This window comes from Hyla sarda, chromosome 5, assembly GCF_029499605.1.
Source record: "Hyla sarda isolate aHylSar1 chromosome 5, aHylSar1.hap1, whole genome shotgun sequence".
Taxonomy (NCBI): Eukaryota; Metazoa; Chordata; class Amphibia; order Anura; family Hylidae; genus Hyla; species Hyla sarda.
Window position 1 is genome coordinate 134,638,023 of NC_079193.1, and position 20,737 is coordinate 134,658,759.

General features: G+C 43.4%; 1 protein-coding gene across 1 annotated transcript in view; it reads right to left on the minus strand.

Annotated features, from left to right (window-relative positions):
- Nucleotides 1-272: 272 nt before the first annotated feature.
- The window catches only part of FIGNL1 (fidgetin like 1), a gene marked incomplete in the record, with an annotated part of 97,284 nt that continues 76,819 nt past the window's right edge, over nt 273-20,737 (minus strand). Inside the window, 1 exon segment of the mRNA XM_056520317.1 lies at nt 273-689.

The window sequence follows — 20,737 nt, forward strand, 5'->3', positions numbered from 1 at the left end:
AAAAGTAGATTTAAAAAAAATAAAGACTTGTAGTAAAAAGGATAAATTATGTAAAATAAGACTATAGGAAATTGTAAATAAACAGCACCACCTTGTGGTCACTTTAAAGCTATACAGCCAAGACTTTTATATACAGAACTAAAATATGTTTAGAACATGGATTGCAGGATAAAACTTACCAGGAAAGCTTAAAGGACCTTAACATGTATAGCTTGAAAGAAAGACAAGACAGAAGGGTATCATAGAAACTTTTAAATACATAAAGGGAAAAAACATGGTAAAGAAGGAGATTATATTTAAAAGAAGAAAAACTACCACAAGAGGACATAGTTTTAAATTAAAGGAGCATAGGTATATGCAGTAATATCAGGAAGTATTACTTTACTGAGAGAGTAGTGGATGCATGGGATAAGCATAAGGCTATCCTTCATATAAGATAGGGCCAGGGACTATTAATAGTATTCAGATTATTGGGCAGACTAGATGGGCCAAATGGTTCTTATCTGCCGACACATTCTATGTTTCTGTAGTAAAAACAGCAAATTGGCATGCCCTAGCCAATGTGTCCCATTAAATTGTTTAAAAAGTAGCAATACTTTCAAAATATCAAGAATATTGTAAGAAAGAAAAGCTTGCCCTGTGGATAACCTCTTAACTGATTCTTCTGGCATTTCAGGAACTCTGCAGCACTGCGTAACAATTTTTTAAAAATATAAAACACATTAAAACGGATTTAGTGACCACTTTACATACAATAAATACAATCAGTAATCAGTGACAGGGGAAATTGACTTTGAAATGTTCGACACATGAAAAGATATGGCACAGGGACATGTTTTCTTCTTTGGTATCTGAGCCTACTAAAATGCTAAGAATACAACAACTCTGCCATAAAGACAGAATAAAGATCCACTTTTTATCCCTCACCCCCAGGACGAAGGACAACCCGAAACGTACGTTGGGGTGGCGTCTCTCCAGCGGTCCCTCTTGTATTTGCACTTTGATTCTATTTATTGGTATGTATACTGTCTCTAGGCACTTTAATCGTTGTTGAGGTATTTCCTCTATGGGATTGTGCAATAGAATGAGCAGTAGTACAACGTATGAAATGTATTTAATACTATAGTTTACATTGTGGACTTTCTGGAGTGACGCCCTCTTTTCCACCACAAGTTGTTTTTTCCTTCTGTATGATGTCTTTTCTTGTTTTTAATATGTAATGAATTATTAATAAAGTCATATTTTTATCCACTTATTACTCCATCCCATTCCTTTGTATTTGTTCTGTCTTTATTGCAGAGTTGCTCTACTCTTAACATTGGTTAAGTCCACCCCTCATTTGGGTTTTTTGTTTTTAGGAGCAACTTTGAAATGGAAAAAATAAGCTTTAATTTAGTTAGTAGTTACCTAGAGTTAAACCATTTTCCCTAAATCTGAGTCTAAAATTTTCATTTACTTTCAGTGCCCCTGATAAACACTCTCCAGCTAGCATTAAAAGGGGTTATCCACCATAAGGTGATCTTGGTACTTACCTGCCATAACTGGGAATTTCCTGTTTGATTTTGTTCTCCAAACTACACATCCCACAGTACCATGCTTGAAAGTTTGAGGTCACTTTCCTTCCTCCCACACATCAGCCACCCCACCCATTGAAGCACAGTATTTTCTAACCAGGGGGCGTACAACTGCTGCAAAATTGAAGCAGGACAGGCTACCTCTGATCACCTGACCAGTGATGTCAGGTCTCAACACACTGCAACCCGGGAAATCCCAAGACATGAGTAATTTTGTATACTATTAAAAATAAATAAGAGAAGAATTGTGAGAAAACCGTCACACACAGGTACAGACACTATATTATGAACTACAACGTAGAAAGAAGAAAAACCAGCACACTCACCACAACCAGTATACTTCGTCTTCATGTATCTTTATTGTACAAAATCACAGACGTGGCACAATGAGCCGGACACAGGTACAAGCGTGTGGGGGGACAACAGGTAAAGAGATGCTCTCGGGTCCGCCTCGCGCTTACTCGCGATTCGCAAGGCCCCTATTGACGTCGGAGTTAGAGGGTGTGTTTAATCAAGAAACAAAACGGAAGCTTCTCCATGGATACGCTTAAACAAATTACCGCTACCACATCAAACATATTACAATTAAAAACATACTTGCTTAAAACAAACTTGCTTAAAACCAAAATCTCTCTAACAAGAAGAGACGCAAAGGTAGGAATCTTACTAGTAAAAATACACTAATTTAGTTTCGTCATTAAGACCAATCGGACCTGTCGCATTCAGGTGCAAGATCCAGTAAGATTCCTTCCTTTGAAGTTGTAAGTCCTTATCTCCAAACCTTATTGCTTTTTCAACTCTTTCTATTGCGGCAAATTTAAATGAATTGGAACGACCATTATGTACTTGGTTAATATGATTCAAAAATCTAGTTGCCCCCACCCCCGTCCGAAGGGAGCGAATATGCTCCCTAACGCGATGAAAAAGGGGTCTGATGGTCTTTCCAATATAGAAGAACCCACATTCACAAATTAGAGCATATACTACATGTGTTGAACGACAAGTTACAAACTGCTTAACTTGAATAATACAGTCACCTAATTTCAACGTGTCCCTTGACAAAAAGAACAGGACCCACATGCAAAATTTCCTCTTAATTTGTCTCTACCTAACCAATCATCAATTGATGCATTTTTCTCAATTTTTTCTTGTTGTTGTTTCTTAATATAATTCTGTAGTGTCTTATTCCTTTTATAAGTTATTATAGTTTTTTTCTGCGTATACTCTCTAAGGTCTTCATCTCTTTCTAACATGAACCAATGCTTCATAATCGCCTGCTTAATGGTATTATTCATTTCGGTGTTCTGAAAAGCAAAAATAAATCTATCTAATTTTTTCTTTTTTAGTAGATCAATTCTTGGGACTTTATCAGCTTTTTCCTTCGCTTTACTAACTACATCTAAAGGGTAACCCCTCTGTAGAAAACATTCTTTAAGTTCCTCCGCTTGTAGTTCGTATCGGATGGGGTCATTATTAATGCGCTTAAGTCGTAGAAACTGGCTAAAGGGAATACTATTTTTAGTATGAACAGGGTGGGACGACTCATAATGTAAGAGGGAATTGTTTTGAAGTACCTTTCCTAAAACCTGATGTAAGGACCTTATTGTCTTTGACCTCGATCTGCACATCGAGAAATTCGAGTGCGGATCCCCCAAAATTAGAGGTGAACTTCATGTTCACGTCATTCGCAGTATTGACGTAGGAGACGAATTTATCAAAATCTACGTGTGAACCCTCCCAACAATGATTATGTCGTTGACATAACGGTGAAAAGTTTTAATGTGACGTAGAAAGGGATTCCTTGAACAAAAAACAATCACTCTCGAAAATTGCCAGGAAAATATTTGCATAGCAGCACGAGATGGGCGAAGTGATGAAGTGATTATTAGTAAGGATGAACTCAACTGATTCGGTAACGAAATCAATAAAATCTTGGGTTTTATCTGTATAGCTTAGAAATCGACGGAGAGCCTGTATACCCGCATTGTGAGGAATGCGAGCATACAGGCTCTCAACGTCGATCGAAACCAGTGCGTACCCGTTCTGCCAACAAAAATTATCCAGAAAATTGAGAATGTCCCCTGTATCTTTCAAATAGGAAGGGATAGTGGGGAGAAGGGGGGGGGGGGCAGTAACCAATCAATATTATGAACTACACTAACTTTACAGCCCCTGTAGCATTTTCAAATAAAAAAAAGAATCCTGGAATACCCCTTTAAGGTCCAGATTCCTATTAGGCCTTTTTCCCACTGCCGTTGGGCTCCTCTGTATGGAGCTTCATCAGCACTCTTTTTTTTTCTCCGACGAACACCGGTAAACTACAGATCCCTGACAGTCCCCATTCAAGTCAATTGGATCTGTCATGACACTGTGGATGTCACTTATGCCCTGACCTGTTTAGGGGACGTTCAGCACTTAAAAAGAATGGACCCACAACCGGACAAAGCACAATAGCACTGTGAACTTAGCCTTAAGTGGATGTGTCCTCCTTGTAATAAAATGGGAGGTCTGTGCATTCAGTCCGCTTTGAACACTCTTTCACGCTTTCTCAATATACTTGTACTAAGCCCCTGAGAATTTCCATGCAAATTCCTCTTTTTTTTTTCACATTTTCAGTTTTTTCCTTTTTATTATTATTTACATATTAAGATACACAGCCATATAGCCATCAGACAAAACACAAAGAAACATCATGGGGATCATATCAGATGAACATCCTCAAAAGTTAACCACCACCCGAAAAAAAATAAAAAAAAAATAAAAGAACTATTATATTTTTATATTGGGGGTATTCCTGAAATAATAACCACCCATATTTGACAGAAGCTTTCTCCTTGATTATTTAGAAATGCAGTCAGCTCCTCCATACATTTAAAGGGGTATACCGGGATATTTTTTTTATTGACTATGCTACAGGGGCTGTAAAGTTAGTGTAGTTCATAATATATTGTCTTTACCTGTGTGTGACGGTTTTCTCACAATTCTTATGTGATTTTCACCCCAATATTTATTTTTAAAAGCATACAAAATGACTGCTGTCTCGGATTTTTCCCAGCTTGCAATGCAGTCAAGACCTGACTCACTAGTCAGCTGATGACAGGGAGCCTGTCTGCTTCAATGGGTGGAGAGAGCAATCTGCAAGTAATGCAACAGCTGGATTGAAAACCACAGGTCTGCTGCTCATTTATGTTTCAATGGGTGGGGTGGCTGATGTGTGGGAAGGAGGAAAATGGAATCATGGGATTATTTTCCTGAAAACAGGAAATACAGGTTCACAAAAAGCTAGCCACAGTGTTATGGTAATCTCACAGCATAGCCATTTAGCCCAAGACAAGCGCAGATCCTTCCTAAGCATCTCCATTACTGTCTGCCAGGTACGTACTAAAATCACCTTGTGCTGGATAACCCCTTTAATCTCCTGCAGCTAACCAAACCATAACATTTATTTATCAGATGTCTCACTATTGAGGACTTCATTTTGATCCATATGTAGGAGTGGTGCAGGAGAAAAAGCGATGGCGAGTATGGCAGAACATAATTAGTTGCCACATGAAAACTCTCTTCCAGAAAGTAATGATAATTGGACAATCCCAGTATATATGTTTAATTTTACCTTCCTAACCTCAAGCCCTTTTGCACATAGGTGACGTAGATGGAGAGATCCTGTGAAATGCGGGTGGGTACTCTAGACCATGAGGTTAAGATCTTATATTCCGACACCTGGTATCGACTTGATATTGAGGTGGTGTGACCCACAGACACTGGCATTCATTTGTGCAGGAGGAGAAGGTAATTTCCAACTCCTGTTCCCAGGCAGATATATACTTCAATGGTTAAGGTGCTATAGTGCTGGCTAGCATAGCATAAACTTGAGGACAAGACATGTCTCATAGGTCCCTCTTTACTTAAGCCACTCGAGAATGAAGTTCACCAGAGCTTCACACACTGTCACTGGATTCCTCTTCCACTCCCCCATGATGACATCACCGAGCTGGTGGATGTTAGAGACCCTGCACTCACCCACCTTTCGTTTGAGAATGCTCTCAGGTGCTCAATAGTGTTAAGGTCTGGAAACATGCTTGTCATGTCTACAGGCCTATAATTACCAGGATCACATTTTGACCTTTTTGAATATTGCCATTATATATATGCTATTCACCAGTCTTAACCCCTTGGGGACCGAGCCCATTTTGACCCTAAGGACCAGAGCATTTTTTGCAATTCTGACCACTGTCACTTTAACCCCTTAACCACTTAAGGACCAAGGAGGTACCGGTACATCCTGAGTCCTTTCCCTTTCTATAACGCGGGGCCACGACGTGGGAGCGGTCGGGCTGGGACCCGTGGCTAATGCATTAATGCCATGTGCTATTAACCCTTTAGACGCGGCATTCAAAGTTGAACACCGCGTCTAAAGTGAAAGTAAATCACTGACGGTTAGCTCAGGGGGCTGTTCGGGATGTCTGCGACGAAATCGCGGCATCCCGAACAGCTGTGGGAAACGAGGAGGGTCTCGTACCTTGCCTCCTGGTGTCTGATCGCCAAATGACTGCTCAGTGTTTGAGATCCAGGCATGAGCAGTCAAGCGGCAGAATCATTGACCACTGGTTTCCTATGAGAAACCAGTGATCAATGTAAAACATCAGTGTGTACAGTGTTATAGCCCCATATGGGATCTATAACATTGCAAAAAAAAAGTGGGGAAAAAAAGTGAATAAAGATCATTTAACACCTCCCCTAATAAAAGTTTGAATCACCCCCCTTTTCCCATAAAAAAAAAAAAAACAGTGTAAATAAAAATAAACATATGTGGTATCGCCACGTGCGATAAAAATATATCATTAATTAAATTGCAGTCAATGGCGTACACGCAATGGCGTATTTTTGGTCACTTTTTATATCATGAAAAAAATGAATAAAAAGCGATCAAAAAGTCCAATCAATACAAAAATGATACTGCTAAAATCTCCAGATCACGGCACAAAAAAATGAGCCCTCATACTGCCCCATATGCAGAAAAATAAAAAAGTTATTGGGGTCAGAAGATGAGAATTGTAAACGTATACATTTTCCTGCATGTAGTTATGATTTTTTTCAGAAGTATGACAAAATCAAAGTTTAGCAGTAATTTTCCAAGTAAATTTCCAAATCTGAATTTTTCAGGGACTAGTTCAGTTTTGAAGTGGATTTGAAGGTCTTTATGTTAGAAATACCCCATAATGGACCCCATTATGAAAACTGCACCCCTCAACATATTCCAAATGACATTCAGAAAGTTTGTTAACCCTTTAGGTGTTTCACAGGAATTGCAGCAAAGTGAAGGTGAAAATTTAAAATGTTCATTTTTTACACTAACATTTTATTGGGGGGGGTGGGGGGGCGACAGTGTAATGGTGTAGTGTAATGCAGTGTTTTACTCTTTATTTAGGGTTAGTGTAGTGTAGTGTTTTTCGGGTACATTCACATGGACAGGGGTTTACAGTGAGTTTCCCGCTGCAGCGGAAAATTTGCCGCATCTCAAACTTGAAGCGGGAAACTTTGTGTAAACCCCTGCCCATGGGAAAGTACCCTGTACATTCACGTGGGGGTGGGGGTCTCAAAACTACAACTCCCAGCATGCACTGACAGACCGTGCATGCTGGGACTTGTAGTTATGCAACAGCTAGAGGCACACAGGTTGGGATTGGGAAACAGAGTTAGGTAACAGACTACCGCAGCGTGCAGCAGGAGGCACACGGATTGGGAAACACTGAGTTAGGAGACAGACAATGTTTCCCAACCAGTGTGCCTCCAGTTGTTGCAATACTTCAACTCCCAGCACGCCCAGACAGCCGAAGGGCATATTGGGAGTTGTAGTTTTGCAACATCTGGAAGGGCACTGTTTGGAGATCACTATACAGTGGTGTCCAAACTGTAGCGCTCCAGATGTCAATTCAAAGCATGCTGAAACTGTCCAGGCATGCTGGGAGTTGTAGTTTGGCAACATCTGGCCCGTCATACAACATATGAAGGGCTACAGTTTGGAGACCACTACACAGTGGTCTCCAAACTGTTCTCCCCCAGTTGTTGCATAACTACAACTCCCAGCATGCTGAGACTGTCCAGGCATGCTGGGAGTTGTAGTTCTGCAACATCTGAAGGGCCAGATGTTACAGAACTACAACTCCCAGCATGCCTGGACTGTCTAAGCATGCTGAGAGTTGTAATTTTGCAACATCTGGAAGGACACAGTTTGGAGACCACTGCCCAATGGTCTCCAAACTGTGCCCCTCCAGATGTTGCAAAACTACAACTCCCAGTATGCCCAGAAAGCCAAAGGTTGTAGTTTTGAAACTCCCAGAAGCAGCAGTAAAGATCACTTGACAGCGATATTCACTGCTGCCTCTGACGCCGCCCGCTGCCTCCACTTGCCTGCCGCCTCCTGTCAGCTGCCGGTCCCTAGTCTCCGCACCGTGATTGCAGGTAACTGCCGCTGATCCTCGCCACATCCAACGCCCCCGCACCATCACCGCCATCTTTCCCCCGCTCTTCCCCAGCATCCAGGGGTGGGCAGGGTGGGGAAATGAACCTTCACCCCCGCCACTGCCCTGCGATTCGCCGGTCATTCCTGATCAGCCATTTGCAGAATGATTGGGGTTGTCTGACAGCTCCGATCATGCCTATTTTCCAGGCTATCGGGTCATCAGAGGCCCGATCAGCCCGGAATGGCCGCAAATCACCAATCTGAATTGATCAGCGATTTGCAGCTCAGAACCCCCCAGGAATTTGCACGGGATGCCTGCTGAATGATTTCAGCAGGCATCCCGGTCCGATCCCCATCCGGCTAGCGGCGGGGAACGAAATTCCCACGGGCGTACAGGTACGCCCTTGGTCCTTAAGTACCAATGCAAGGGCGTACCCATATGCCGGTGGTCCCCAACAGGTTAAGAAACAAGCACTATCATATTATAATACCTAAACATGATTATGGGTCTGTCTAGCATACACTTAGTTCTTAGAACTTAGGGGTAGAGCCCTGCATCGGGATTGGAATCCCGCAGGTCCCAATTAAAAAAAATAAACTGTGGGCACGTGCGGAAATGAGGTTGTTGCAGGTGGTCATAGAACATACAGCGGGTTCCGCAAAATCAAAACAAATGTGTGAAATGACACAGAGGAAAGATGAAATGGCACATGAGTATGATGAAATGGTTGGGGGGGGGGGGGGTGGTACTAGCCCTAAAAGCTGTGACAAAATGTTTGTGGGAGTGGGTGGCATTGGACACATGTTGCGGGAGTGGAACACACACCTTGTGGGAGCAGGCAGTAATCATCTGAAATCCAGCTTGAGCGGGCGGGAGCAAACAGTCATGCGCAGGGCTTTACTCAAGGGTGTATATTATATATAGACCTGGAAAACCACAATGTGTGAGCCATATGCTTGCCTCACTATAATATACTCTACATTTTCCCTCATTACAAACCAGAGTAACACATGAACCCCTTAAATGGGCACTGTCAGATAGAAAAACTTTTGATATGTTGTAAAGCATGCAAAACCAATAGGTTTTGCAATTGCTTTTATTAGAAAATTTTCAGTATTTCATACTGAAAAAGCCAGTCAAAACAACTGTCCCCCCTGCCTGTTTGGACAAATACTAGTCCTGCTGTGTCCATGCGTCATCACCTATGTCATGGACACACTTCCTTGATTGACAGCTGTTGACTGACAGGGCTCACAGCAGGAGGAAAAATCCTCCCACTGTCAGCTTGTGTCTCGCTACAGTCAGTGAGGACAAGCTGGGAGTTGTAGATTTGCTAATGCTAGGGGAGATATGAGCAGACCGCATACTGAGGGAGGGGGCGGAGAACTGCACAGTGAGGCCACGCCCCCTCCCTTTGAGAGGAATTCAGACTAGTGAGCTAAATTAAAAGTGTAATAAAAAAAAATAAAGGTGCTAGACACATAAAAATTAGATGTACATGATCAGGATTAGGTACTGAGTGATATATAAAAAAAACATTTTTGTTGGATCTGACGGGTTCGCTTTAGGAACACATCCCATTTTGACCTTGAGGACACGGATACTTTACAATTTAGTGTTTTTTTGTTTTTCCCTCCTCGCCTTTTACGCAAAATAACTCTTAATTATACAACTACAGAGCCATGTAATAGCTTGTTTTTAGCAGGGCCAATTTTATGTTGTAATGACATTTTATTCCCTTACGTCCTAACCAGTAGCACAGATGGGGTATTCCACCCCCCGCGAACTGGTTAGGACAGATGGAAGTTTTATTGAACCTAATTAAACAATCAGTAAAGACACACCCACAACACCCTGTATAAGTAAGAGGGTCACCCTCTGTCCCATTGTGTTATTTTCTGTCCTCCCGGACAGTGGGACAGATGGTGACCCCCTTACTCCTGTTATATGAGTAGGGGGGGGGTTCTTTCTTACTTGCAAATTTGGGCATGGTTTGCGCCCATCTGCTTCTGTACCATGGAACAGCGACTCCAATCGCGGCCCCAGCCGGAAGTGCGTCAGCGGCGTCTGACGTCACTTCCTGTTTCTCTCTTCGCTTCCCGGCTCGTTTTTTTGCGCCGTTTTTGCTAATAATACGGCGAAACCGAGCGGGGAGCCTCTTTCTATAACCCTCTAACTTAGGGTTCCTTTTTTTCCTGTTTTTTAAGCAAGATTTCTTTATCTCTCCTGTAACTCCGCCTTGTGGGCGGAGTCTTGTTTTGGCGCCAGCCAGGGGGATATTTAAACTCCCCCTAGGCTGTCATTCAGCCTCCTAGAGCGCAGAGCTGTTGGTACTTCCACAGTCCTGTCTTTTTGAGTATAGTAGTGCGGATACTACTGTTTCCCTGTATCTATCTCTTACCTGGTCTCTTGCTGAGAACTTTGGGTATTTTAAATTATATTTTAGCTAGCCGCAATTTTTTTCTTGCCGCTACATTATCTAATCCTCCTCTCATATTTATCTAGATATGTCGACTGAGGGCTCAGGGGATCATGAAGGCTTGGCAAAAAGATCCGCCAAGCGCAAGCACCTCTCTTGCCATGACTGCAATACTCCCCTTGAGGATAATTATGAATTTTCCAGGTGCCCTCCTTGTAGGGCTAAGTCTCTACCTTCCCACCAGACTGAGCCTACAGTTCAAGATATGTATGTGTGGGTCTCCTCTAACATGTCGGCCATGCAAGCCTCTATTGAGGAGCTGAAACACGTTGTCTCTCAGAAACGCGCCAGACCTTCTTCACCTCCCAGAATGGAGACGTCTGTGGATCAGGAGAGAGAAGATTCCAAGTCCTCCTCTTCGGATGAGGAGATCGCTGCCTCCTATTTCTTTCCGCTGGAAAAGACCCAGCGTCTTCTGAGATCCATCCGGTCGGGGGACCAGGATGTTGATCCCGGGGAAGCCTCTACCTCCGCCTCTAAGGGACCTAGGGTCTTTAAAGCGGATGATACCCTTCTGTCCGTGCTTAGAACGGAATGGAAAAAAACAGAAAAGGGTCCGGTCTTAACCAAAAGATTTAAGACCATGTTTCCTATACAGGAATCTCAGCTTTCCTCCTGGGGCCCTGTCCCTAAGGTTGATATGGCAGTTGCCAAACTGTCCAAGAGGACAATAGTCCCTGCTGAGGATGGGTCTTCCTTGCAGGATCCAATGGATCGGAAGGCTGACTGTGCCATGAGGCGCTCCTACTCCACTGCTTCTGCGTCTGCATCAGTGGCGATAGCTTGCTCAGAGGTAGCAAACTTTTTAAAGACCCGCCTTTCTAACATCCAGTCGGATTTGGACCAGGGGGTTCCTAGGGATGAAATTCTTTCATCCTTCAAGACGACCAATCTGGCCGTTGATTTTTTGTGCGATGCTTCCACCCAGCATCTTAAATTGGCCTCCAAGTCTATGGCCCTGGCTTCCGCTGGACGATGTCCTCTGTGGTTAAAACCTTGGAAGGTCGACAACTCTTCCAAGAACACCTTATGTGCTATGCCTTACGAACCCGGCATTCTTTTCGGAGCTGAGTTGGACCGCATTATGGAGGGACTTTCTGACAAGAAAGGCAAGTCCCTCCCTTATTCCTCCTTTCGTGGTCGAGGGCGGCGTTCTGGGGGCGGATCAGCCCCCCAACCTAAGCCTCAGAGAGACTGGGGTAATCAACGCCGGGGCGGAAAAAGCTCCCGTGGCCCCAAAGACAACAGAAAGCTCTGACTGCGGGCTTCTACGAAGCTCTGGGTTCCTTGCCGAGGTGACCTTTCCAGTTTCCCATCCTGCCCCCCAGATTCCAGTTGGTGGTCGTCTTCACCATTTTTTAAGCGCCTGGTCCCTCCACATTCAAGACCCTTGGGTCCTGAGATTAATCTCGGATGGTTATTCGATAGACCTCGAATCAATTCCCCCATCCAATTATGTGGAGACAAGAGTTCTTTCACCAATCAAACAGGGGGCGCTAGAAACTTACATTCTGGAATACATCCAGAAGAATGCCTTAGAGGAAGTTCCTCTTGCAGAACGGGGGTCAGGAATTTATTCTCCAGTCTTCCTAGTTCCCAAGGTAACAGGAGACTGGCGGATGATTATAGATCTGAGCATTGGTACGGCCTTACCTGGAATATGCTGTTCAGTTTTGGGCACCTGTCTATAAAAGGGACACTGCGGAGTTGGAAAGGGTGCAGAGACGCGCGACTAAACTAATATGGGGAATGGAACATCTTAGCTATGAGGAGCGATTAAAGGAGTTACAATTGTTTAGTCTTGAGAAGAGACGTTTAAGGGGGGATATGATAAACGTATATAAGTATATTAATGGCCCATACAAAAAATATGGAGAAAAACTGTTCCAGGTTAAACCCCCCCAAAGGACGAGGGGGCACTCCCTCCGTCTGGAGAAGAAAAAGTTTAGTCTCAAGGGGCGACACGCCTTCTTTACCATGAGAACTGTGAACTTATGGAACAGTCTACCTCAGGAACTGGTCACAGCAGGAACAATTAACAGCTTTAAAACAGGATTAGATACATTCCTGGAACAAAATAAGATTAATGCTTATGAAGAAATATAAAATCTCATCCCTTCCTCAATATCGCGCCGCACCCCTACCCCTTAATTCCCTGGTTGAACTTGATGGACATATGTCTTTTTTCGACCGTACTAACTATGTAACTATGTAACTATGTAACTATATCTCAATCAGTATGTAAAGCACAAACGCTTTCGTATGGAAACTATTCAATCTGTGGTCAACCTCATCTCGCCAGGGGATTACCTGGCTACTCTGGATCTAAAGGATGCTTACCTTCATATTCCTATTCATCCGGTATCCAGAAAGTATCTAAGGATCGCAGTTCAGGTAGGGGGAGTTCTAAAACACCTCCAGTTTGTAGCCCTCCCGTTTGGAATTTCTTCGGCCCCACACACATTTACCAAAGTGGTGGTAGCGGTAGTTGCTGCTCTAAGGCTCCAGGGGCTCAGCATTGTTCCCTACCTAGACGATTGGCTCCTCAGAGCTCCTTCTTCTGCGATCCTGTCCCAACATCTGCAACTAGCAGTATCCTTCCTTCACCAGTTAGGGTGGATAGTCAATTGGGCCAAATCCAATTTCCTCCCAACGACCTCAGTGAGGTTCCTCGACTTCATAGTCGACTCAATCTCCATGACACTTTACCTCCCTCCCGAGAGGAAATCTCGGGTTCAAGAATTGGCCCTTTTTCTCTCTGTACCCCGGAGAGTATCCATTCGCACTCTCATGCGGATGTTGGGACTTATGTCCGCTACCATGGATGCGGTTCCTTGGGCTCTTTGGCATCTACGCCCTCTTCAATCAGAGGTGCTCGCCACATGGAATCTCAGGCCCTCGAGCCTAAACAAGTGCCACTCCCTGTCTTATCGAGTCCGGTCCTCTATCAGATGCTGGTCTCACCTCGAGGACGGCAAGTCAATGAACCAACCTTCTTGGATCATACTTACCGACGCGCCCCTTGTAGGTTGGGGAGCGCATCTCTTGGATCTGTCAGTGCGGGGATCTTGGTCTCCACAGGAGAGAGGGTTAACCTCCAATCTCCTCGAGATTCGAGCCATCAGATTAGCACTCCTCCACTTTGCTTCTCTTCTTCAAGGGAAAGCAGTAAAGATCCAATCCGACAGCATGACGGCTGTATTGTACATCAACAAGCAGGGAGGCACTCGATCACAAAGCCTCCTCAGAGAGGTGGGTCTGATCTTGGATTGGGCAGAGAGGAACCTAACCCATCTGTCGGCAGTTCACATTCGGGGATCTCTCAATGTGATCGCCGACCGCCTGAACAGAGGACTTTCAACTGGAGAATGGTCTCTCCATCCAGAGATATTCAAACAAATATCACTCAGGTGGGGTGTGCCGGAAATAGATCTTATGGCAACAAGGTTCAACACCAAAGTGGTGAGATTTTGCTCCCTGTACAGGGAAGACAACCCAGTAGCAATCGATGCTCTCTCAATCCCATGGAGGTTCAGGCTGGCCTACATCTTCCCTCCAATTTCCTTGATCCCAAGGGTATTGATGAAAATCAGGCAGGACCAAGCCTCTGTCATAGCCATAATTCCATTTTGGCCCAAGAGAGCTTGGTTTACCCAACTCTTGCAAATGAGTCGGGGAAAATTCTGGAGGCTTCCCCCAGAGCAAGCACTAGTGTCGGGGGACACTCACAGCAGCTCAAATCTTCAAATGTTCAACCTGACAGCCTGGAGGTTGACCAGTCCCTTCCACATCTAGAAGGGCTTTCTAGTGCGGTCTTGAATACCCTCTCGCATTCCAGAGCAGAGTCCACTAACAGAGCCTATAAAAGAATTTGGACAACTTTTCAGTCTTGGTGCTCCAAGAAACAACGACCTGGACAGAATCCAGCTGTTGCCACAATTCTCAACTTTCTCCAGGAGGGATTAGACAAGAATCTATCTCCTTCCACATTCAGAGTTCAGGTATCAGCCATCTCTGCCTTTCTCAATAAACCATTGTCTCAAGACCCACTAGTCAAAACATTCTTGAGGGGATCCTCAAGGTTAAAACCTACAATTATACAACCTGTCCCAGCATGGGACTTATCGATGGTGCTCAAGGGGTTAGCATCTCCCCCCTTTGAGCCCTTGGAGGAGGTGGACATGAAATTTGTTACCATTAAAATAACTTTTTTACTGGCAATCACATCAGCCAAAAGGATTGGGGAACTTCAAGCGCTCTCGGCACTTGAACCATATACAAAATTTTTGCCAGATCGAGTGTTACTCAGATTTATGCCATCCTTTATACCTAAAGTTCCATCATTCCAAAATATTAATCAAGTTATATCCCTGCCAGTATTTTCTCCTCCTCCATCCTCCAATGAAGATAGTGCTCTTCATTGCCTAGATATCTCGAGATGTCTCCAGATCTATATAAGAAGATCTTTGGAGTTCAGGAAGGATGAAAATCTGCTAATTCTCTTTTCAGGACCCAAGAGAGGTCTTAAAGCTTCAAAGCCCTCCATCAGTAGATGGGTAAAGGATGCCATTCGTATTTCCATGGTATCCCAAGGTAAGGAGCCTCCTGAGTTTGTAAAAGCTCATTCCACCAGGTCTGTATCTACCTCCTTTGCGGAAAGGAGTCTTGTTCCCTTGGAACATATATGCAAAGCTGCTTCCTGGAGTTCACTCTCCACATTTATCACCCACTACAGACTTGACAGTAGATTGGCCGATTTCTCCTCATTTGGACGGACAGTATTATCTGCCGTCAGGCATGAGAGCCCTCCCTCATAGGGTTTCTGCTTGCCATTTCCCCATTTGTGCTACTGGTTAGGACGTAAGGGAATCGTTAATTTCTAACGATAATTTGTTTTCCCTTAGTCCTAACAGTAGCACAACTTTCCCTCCCTAGTTAAGTTATTTTCTTCTATTGTTTGCCTTTAGTTCTTCTTGTTACTACACAATGGGACAGAGGGTGACCCTCTTACTTATACAGGGTGTTGTGGGTGTGTCTTTACTGATTGTTTAATTAGGTTCAATAAAACTTCCATCTGTCCTAACCAGTTCGCGGGGGGTGGAATACCCCATCTGTGCTACTGTTAGGACTAAGGGAAAACAAATTATCGTTAGAAATTAACGATTGTACCATACAATGGCAAAACAAAATGTGTGGAGTAAAAAATGTAAAACAATTTTTTTTTACGCAGTGTAAGGAAGACACAAATGTACACCTCTGTTCCACATTTACATGTACTTTAAACTTTGATGCTATTTTTATTCAGTGGTCATCGTTTATAGTTTCATTGATGATGTCTTATATGCTTACAATAAGAATATTGGAAAGATTTGCAGAGATTATTAACCCCTTAAGGACCAGGCCATTTTTCACTGTAGGACCAGAACATTTTTTGCACATCTGACCACTTTCACTTTAAGCATTAATAACTCTGGGATGCTTTTACCTTTCATTCCCGATTCGTGACATATTCTACTTTATGTTACTGGTAAAATTTTGTCGATACTTGCATCATTTCTTGGTGAAAAAATTCCAATCTAACTTTGAAGCTCTCTGCTTGTAAGGAAAATAGTCATTCCAAATAAATTATATATTGATTCCCAAACACAATATGTCTACTTTATGTTTGCATCATAAAGTTGACATGTTTTTACTTTTGGAAGACATCAGAGGGCTTCAAAGTTCAGCAGCAATTTTCCAATTTTTCACAAAAATTTCAAAATCAGAATTTTTCATGGACCAGTTCAGGTTTGAAGTGGATTTGAAGGGCTTTCTTATTAGAAATACCGAATACATTACCCCATTATGAAAACTGCACCCCTCAAAGTATTCAAAATGACATTCAGTAAGTGTGTTAACCCTTTAGGTGTTTCACAGGAATAGCAGCAAAGTGAAGGAGAAAATTCAAAATTTTCATTTTTTACACTCGCATGTTCTTGTAGACCCAGTTTTTGAATTTTTACAAGGGGTAAAAGGAGAAAAATCCTCTCAAAATTTGTAACCCAATTTCTCTCAAGTAAGGAAATACCTCATATGTGTATGTCAAATGTTCGGTGGGCGCAGTAGAGGGCTCAGAAGGGAAGGAGCGACAGTGGGATTTTGGAGAGTGAGTTTTTCTGAAATGGTTTTTGGGGGGCATGTCACATTTAGGAAGCAGAAAACCCCCCACATGGAATACCATTTTGGAAACTACACCCCTCAAGGCATGTAACAAGGGGTCCAGTGAGCCTTAATACCCCACAGGTGTTTGACGACTTTTCTTTAAAGTCGGATGTGTAAATTAAAAAAAAAAAAATGTGTTCACTAAAGTGCAGTTTTTTTTCCCCAATTTACCATTTTTATAAAGGGTAATGGGTAAAGGGTAATTTGTAACCCCATCTCTTCTGAGTATGGAAATACCCCATGTTAGGACGTAAAATGCCCTGCGGTCGAACTACAATGCTCAGAAGAGAAGTAGTCACATTTGGTTTTTGGAAAACAAATTTTGCTGAAATGGTTTTGGGGGGGCATGTCGCATTTAGGAAGCCCCTACAGCAAAAATACCCACATGGCATACTATTTTGGAAACTTCACCCCTCAAGGAACGTAACAAGGGGTACAGTGAGCCTTAACACCTCACAGGTATTTCACGACTTTTTGTTAAAGTTGGATGTGTAAATTAAAAAAATAAAATAAAATTCACAAAAATGCAGTTTTTCCCCCAAATTTTACATTTTTACAAGGGGTAATAGGCGAAAATTAGCCCCAAAATCTGTAACCCCATTTCTTCTGAGTATGGAAATACCCCATGTGGACGTCAAGTGCTCTACGGTCGAACTACAATGCTCAGAAGAGGAGGAGCGCCATTGAGCTTTTGAAGAGTGAATTTATTTGGAATGGAAGTCAGGGGCCATGTGCGTTTACAAAGCCCCCCGTGGTGCCAGAACTGTGGACCTCCCCACATGTGACCCCATTTTGGAAACTACACCCCTCACAGAATTTTATAAGGCGTGCAGTGAGCATTTACACCCCACTGGCATTTGACAGATCTTTGGAACAGTGGGCTGAGCAAATGAAAAATTAACTTTTTCATTCTCACAGACCACTGTTCCAAAAATCTGTCAGACACCTGTTGTGCGTAAATGCTCACTGTACCCCTTATTACATTACATGAAGGGTGTAGTTTCCAAAATGGGGTCACATGTTGTGGGGTCCATTGTTCTGGCACTATGGGGGCTTTGTAAACACATGTGGCCTTCAATTCCGGACACATTTTCTCTTCAAAATCCCAATGGCGCTCCTTCTCTTCTGAGCATTGTAGTGGGCGAGCAGAGCACTTTACATCCACATATGGGGTATGTTCTTACGAAATGGGGTTATAAATTTTTTGGGGGCTTTTTTCCTATTTTCCCTTGTGAAAATGAAAAATTTAGGGTAACACCAGCATTTTAGTGAAAAAAAATATTTTTTTTATTTTCCCATCCAACTTTAACGAAAATTTGTCAAACACCTGTGGGGTGTTAAGGCTCACTATACCCCTTGTAACATTCCACCGAGGGGTGTAGTTTCCAAAATGGGGTCACATGTTGGTATTAATTTTTTTGCGTATATGTCAGAACCGTTGTAAAATTAGCCACCCCTGTGCAAATCACCAATTTAGGCCTCAAATGTACATAGTGCGCTCTCACTCTTGAGCCTTGTTATGCGTCCGCAGATCATTTTATGCCCACATATGGGGTATTTCCGTACTCAGGAGAAATGGTGTTACAAATTTTGGGGGTCTTTTTTTTCCTTTTACCTCTTGTGAAAATAAAAAGTAAAGGGCAACACCAGCATGTTAGTGTAAAAAAAAAAAAAAAAAAATGTTTTACACTAACAGGCTGGTGTAGATCCCAACTTTTCCTTTTCATAGGGGGTAAAAGGAGAAAAAGCCCCCTAAAATTTCTCCCGAGTACGGAAATACCCCATATGTGGCCCTAAACTGTTTCCTTGAAATACGACAGGGTTCTGAAGTGAGAGAGCGCCATGCGCATTCGAGGACTAAATTAGGGATTGCATAGGGGTGGACATAGGGGTATTCTATGCCAGTGATTCCCCAACATGGTGCCTCCAGCTGTTGCTAAACTCCCAGCATGCTTGGACAGTCAGTGGCTGTCCGGAAATGCTGGGAGTTGTTGGGGGATGTATATGTAGTGTTTTACTCTTTATTTTGTGTTAGTGTAGTGTAGTGTTTTTAGAGTACTGGTGGAGGTTTACAGTGAGGTGGAGGTTTACATTCGCACTGGTGGAAGTTTACAGTGAGTTCCCTGCTAGGAGTTTGCGCTGTGGCGAAAAATTTGCCGCAGCTCATACTTGAAGCAGAAAACTTACTTTAAACCTGCCTGTGTGAATGTATCCTGTACATTCACATGGGGGGGGGGGGGGGGGGCAAACCTCCAGCAGTTTCAAAACTACAACTCCCAGCATGTACTGACAGACCGTGCATGCTGGGAGTTGTACTTTTGCAACATCTGGAGGCACACTGGTTGGAAAACCTTCAGTTAGGTTCTGTTATCTAACTCAATATTTTACAACCAGTGTGCCTCCAGCTGTTGCAAAACTACAACTCCCAGCATGTACTGATCGCCGAAGGGCATGCTGGGAGATGTAGTTATGCAACAGCTGGATAGAGATGTTGCGAATTTCGCATGTTCGCATTGCTGGGCGAACATATGTGAAGTTCGATCCGCCCCCTATACTTTAACATTGCAGTAAACTTTGACCCTGTGAGTCAGAGTCAGCAGACACATTACAGCCTATCAGCATCAGTCCCTCCGTCCCAGACCCTCCTACCTCTTGCACGGACGCCATTTTAGCCTCATTCAGCATGCTGCAGGTTTAGGAAGTGGAGGGTTAGAGAAGCTGCTCCTGCTGTATAGGGAAAGCTATAGCTAGGTTGCTGCTAGGTGGTGTATTCAGGGTCCAGTTTACTCCTAAAGCACTAGTGTAACATCTGCTTTAAGGACAGCACCCAAAAAAGCCCTTTTTAGGGCTGAAAGATATCAGTCCTGGTTGGGAGGGAACCGCTGGTTAAAAGGGGTACTCCAGAATCAAACTTAAGTTCCTTCAAGCAACCATCTACTACAGTATTCAAAGGGCTGAAAGATATCAGTCCGATAATATTGCAACAGCTGGAGGCACCCTCATTGGGAGGGAACCGCTGGTTAAAAGGGGTACTCCAGAATCAAACTTAAGTTCCTTCAAGCAACTAACTACTACAGTATTCAAAGGGCTGAAAGATATCAGTCCGTGTGTTTTGCAACAGCTGTAGGCACCCTGGTTAGGGACCACTGCTTAAAAGGGGAACTCCGCTGGCAAGCTTTTTTTCTTTAAAGCAACTAACTAATACAGTATTCAAAGGGCTGAAAGATATCAGTCCGTTAGTCTTGCAATAGCTGGAGGCACCCTGGTTGGGGACCACTGCTTAAAAGGGGAACCCCGCTGGCAAGCTTTTTTTCTTTAAAGCAACCATCTACTACAGTATTCAAAGGGCTGAAAGATATCAGTCCGTTAGTCTTGCAACAGCTGGAGCCACCCTGGTTGGGAGGGAACCGCTGGTTAAAAGGGATACTCCAGAATCAAACTTAAGTTCCTTCAAGCAACTATCTACTACAGTATTCAAAGGGCTGAAAGATATTAGTCCGTGTGTTTTACAACAGCTGAAGGCACCCTGGTTGGGGACCACTGCATAAAAGGGTAACTCCGCTGGCAAGTTTTTTTACTCATTGTCACACTAGTGCAAATCACATTAGGTGTGACAGTTGTGCAAATAAAAAAAATTACCTTTTTTGGCTGTTAAATAAAATCAGCCGTTACTGTTAGTTCACGTCACAGTTGCCATTTTTCCTGCCTGCAGGGCAAATTGTGTCACCCTAGTGCAAATCACATTAGGTGTGACACTTGTGCAAATTTAACCAAAAAAATGACAGGCAGAGGAAGGCCACCCCGCAGGGGCCGTCGTGGTGCTGGGATTCCCTTTGGCCCTAGAATGGCCAGTGTTCAGAGGCCACGTACCCTGAACCCCCAAAGTTCTGAGGACTTAGTTGACTGGCTATCACAAGACAACCAATCTACTACTAAAGCTTCCGCTCGGAACATTGACGCACCGTCCTTCTCCTCCTCTAGCTTAGCTTCGGGCACCTCTCATGCTACCACTTGCCCAC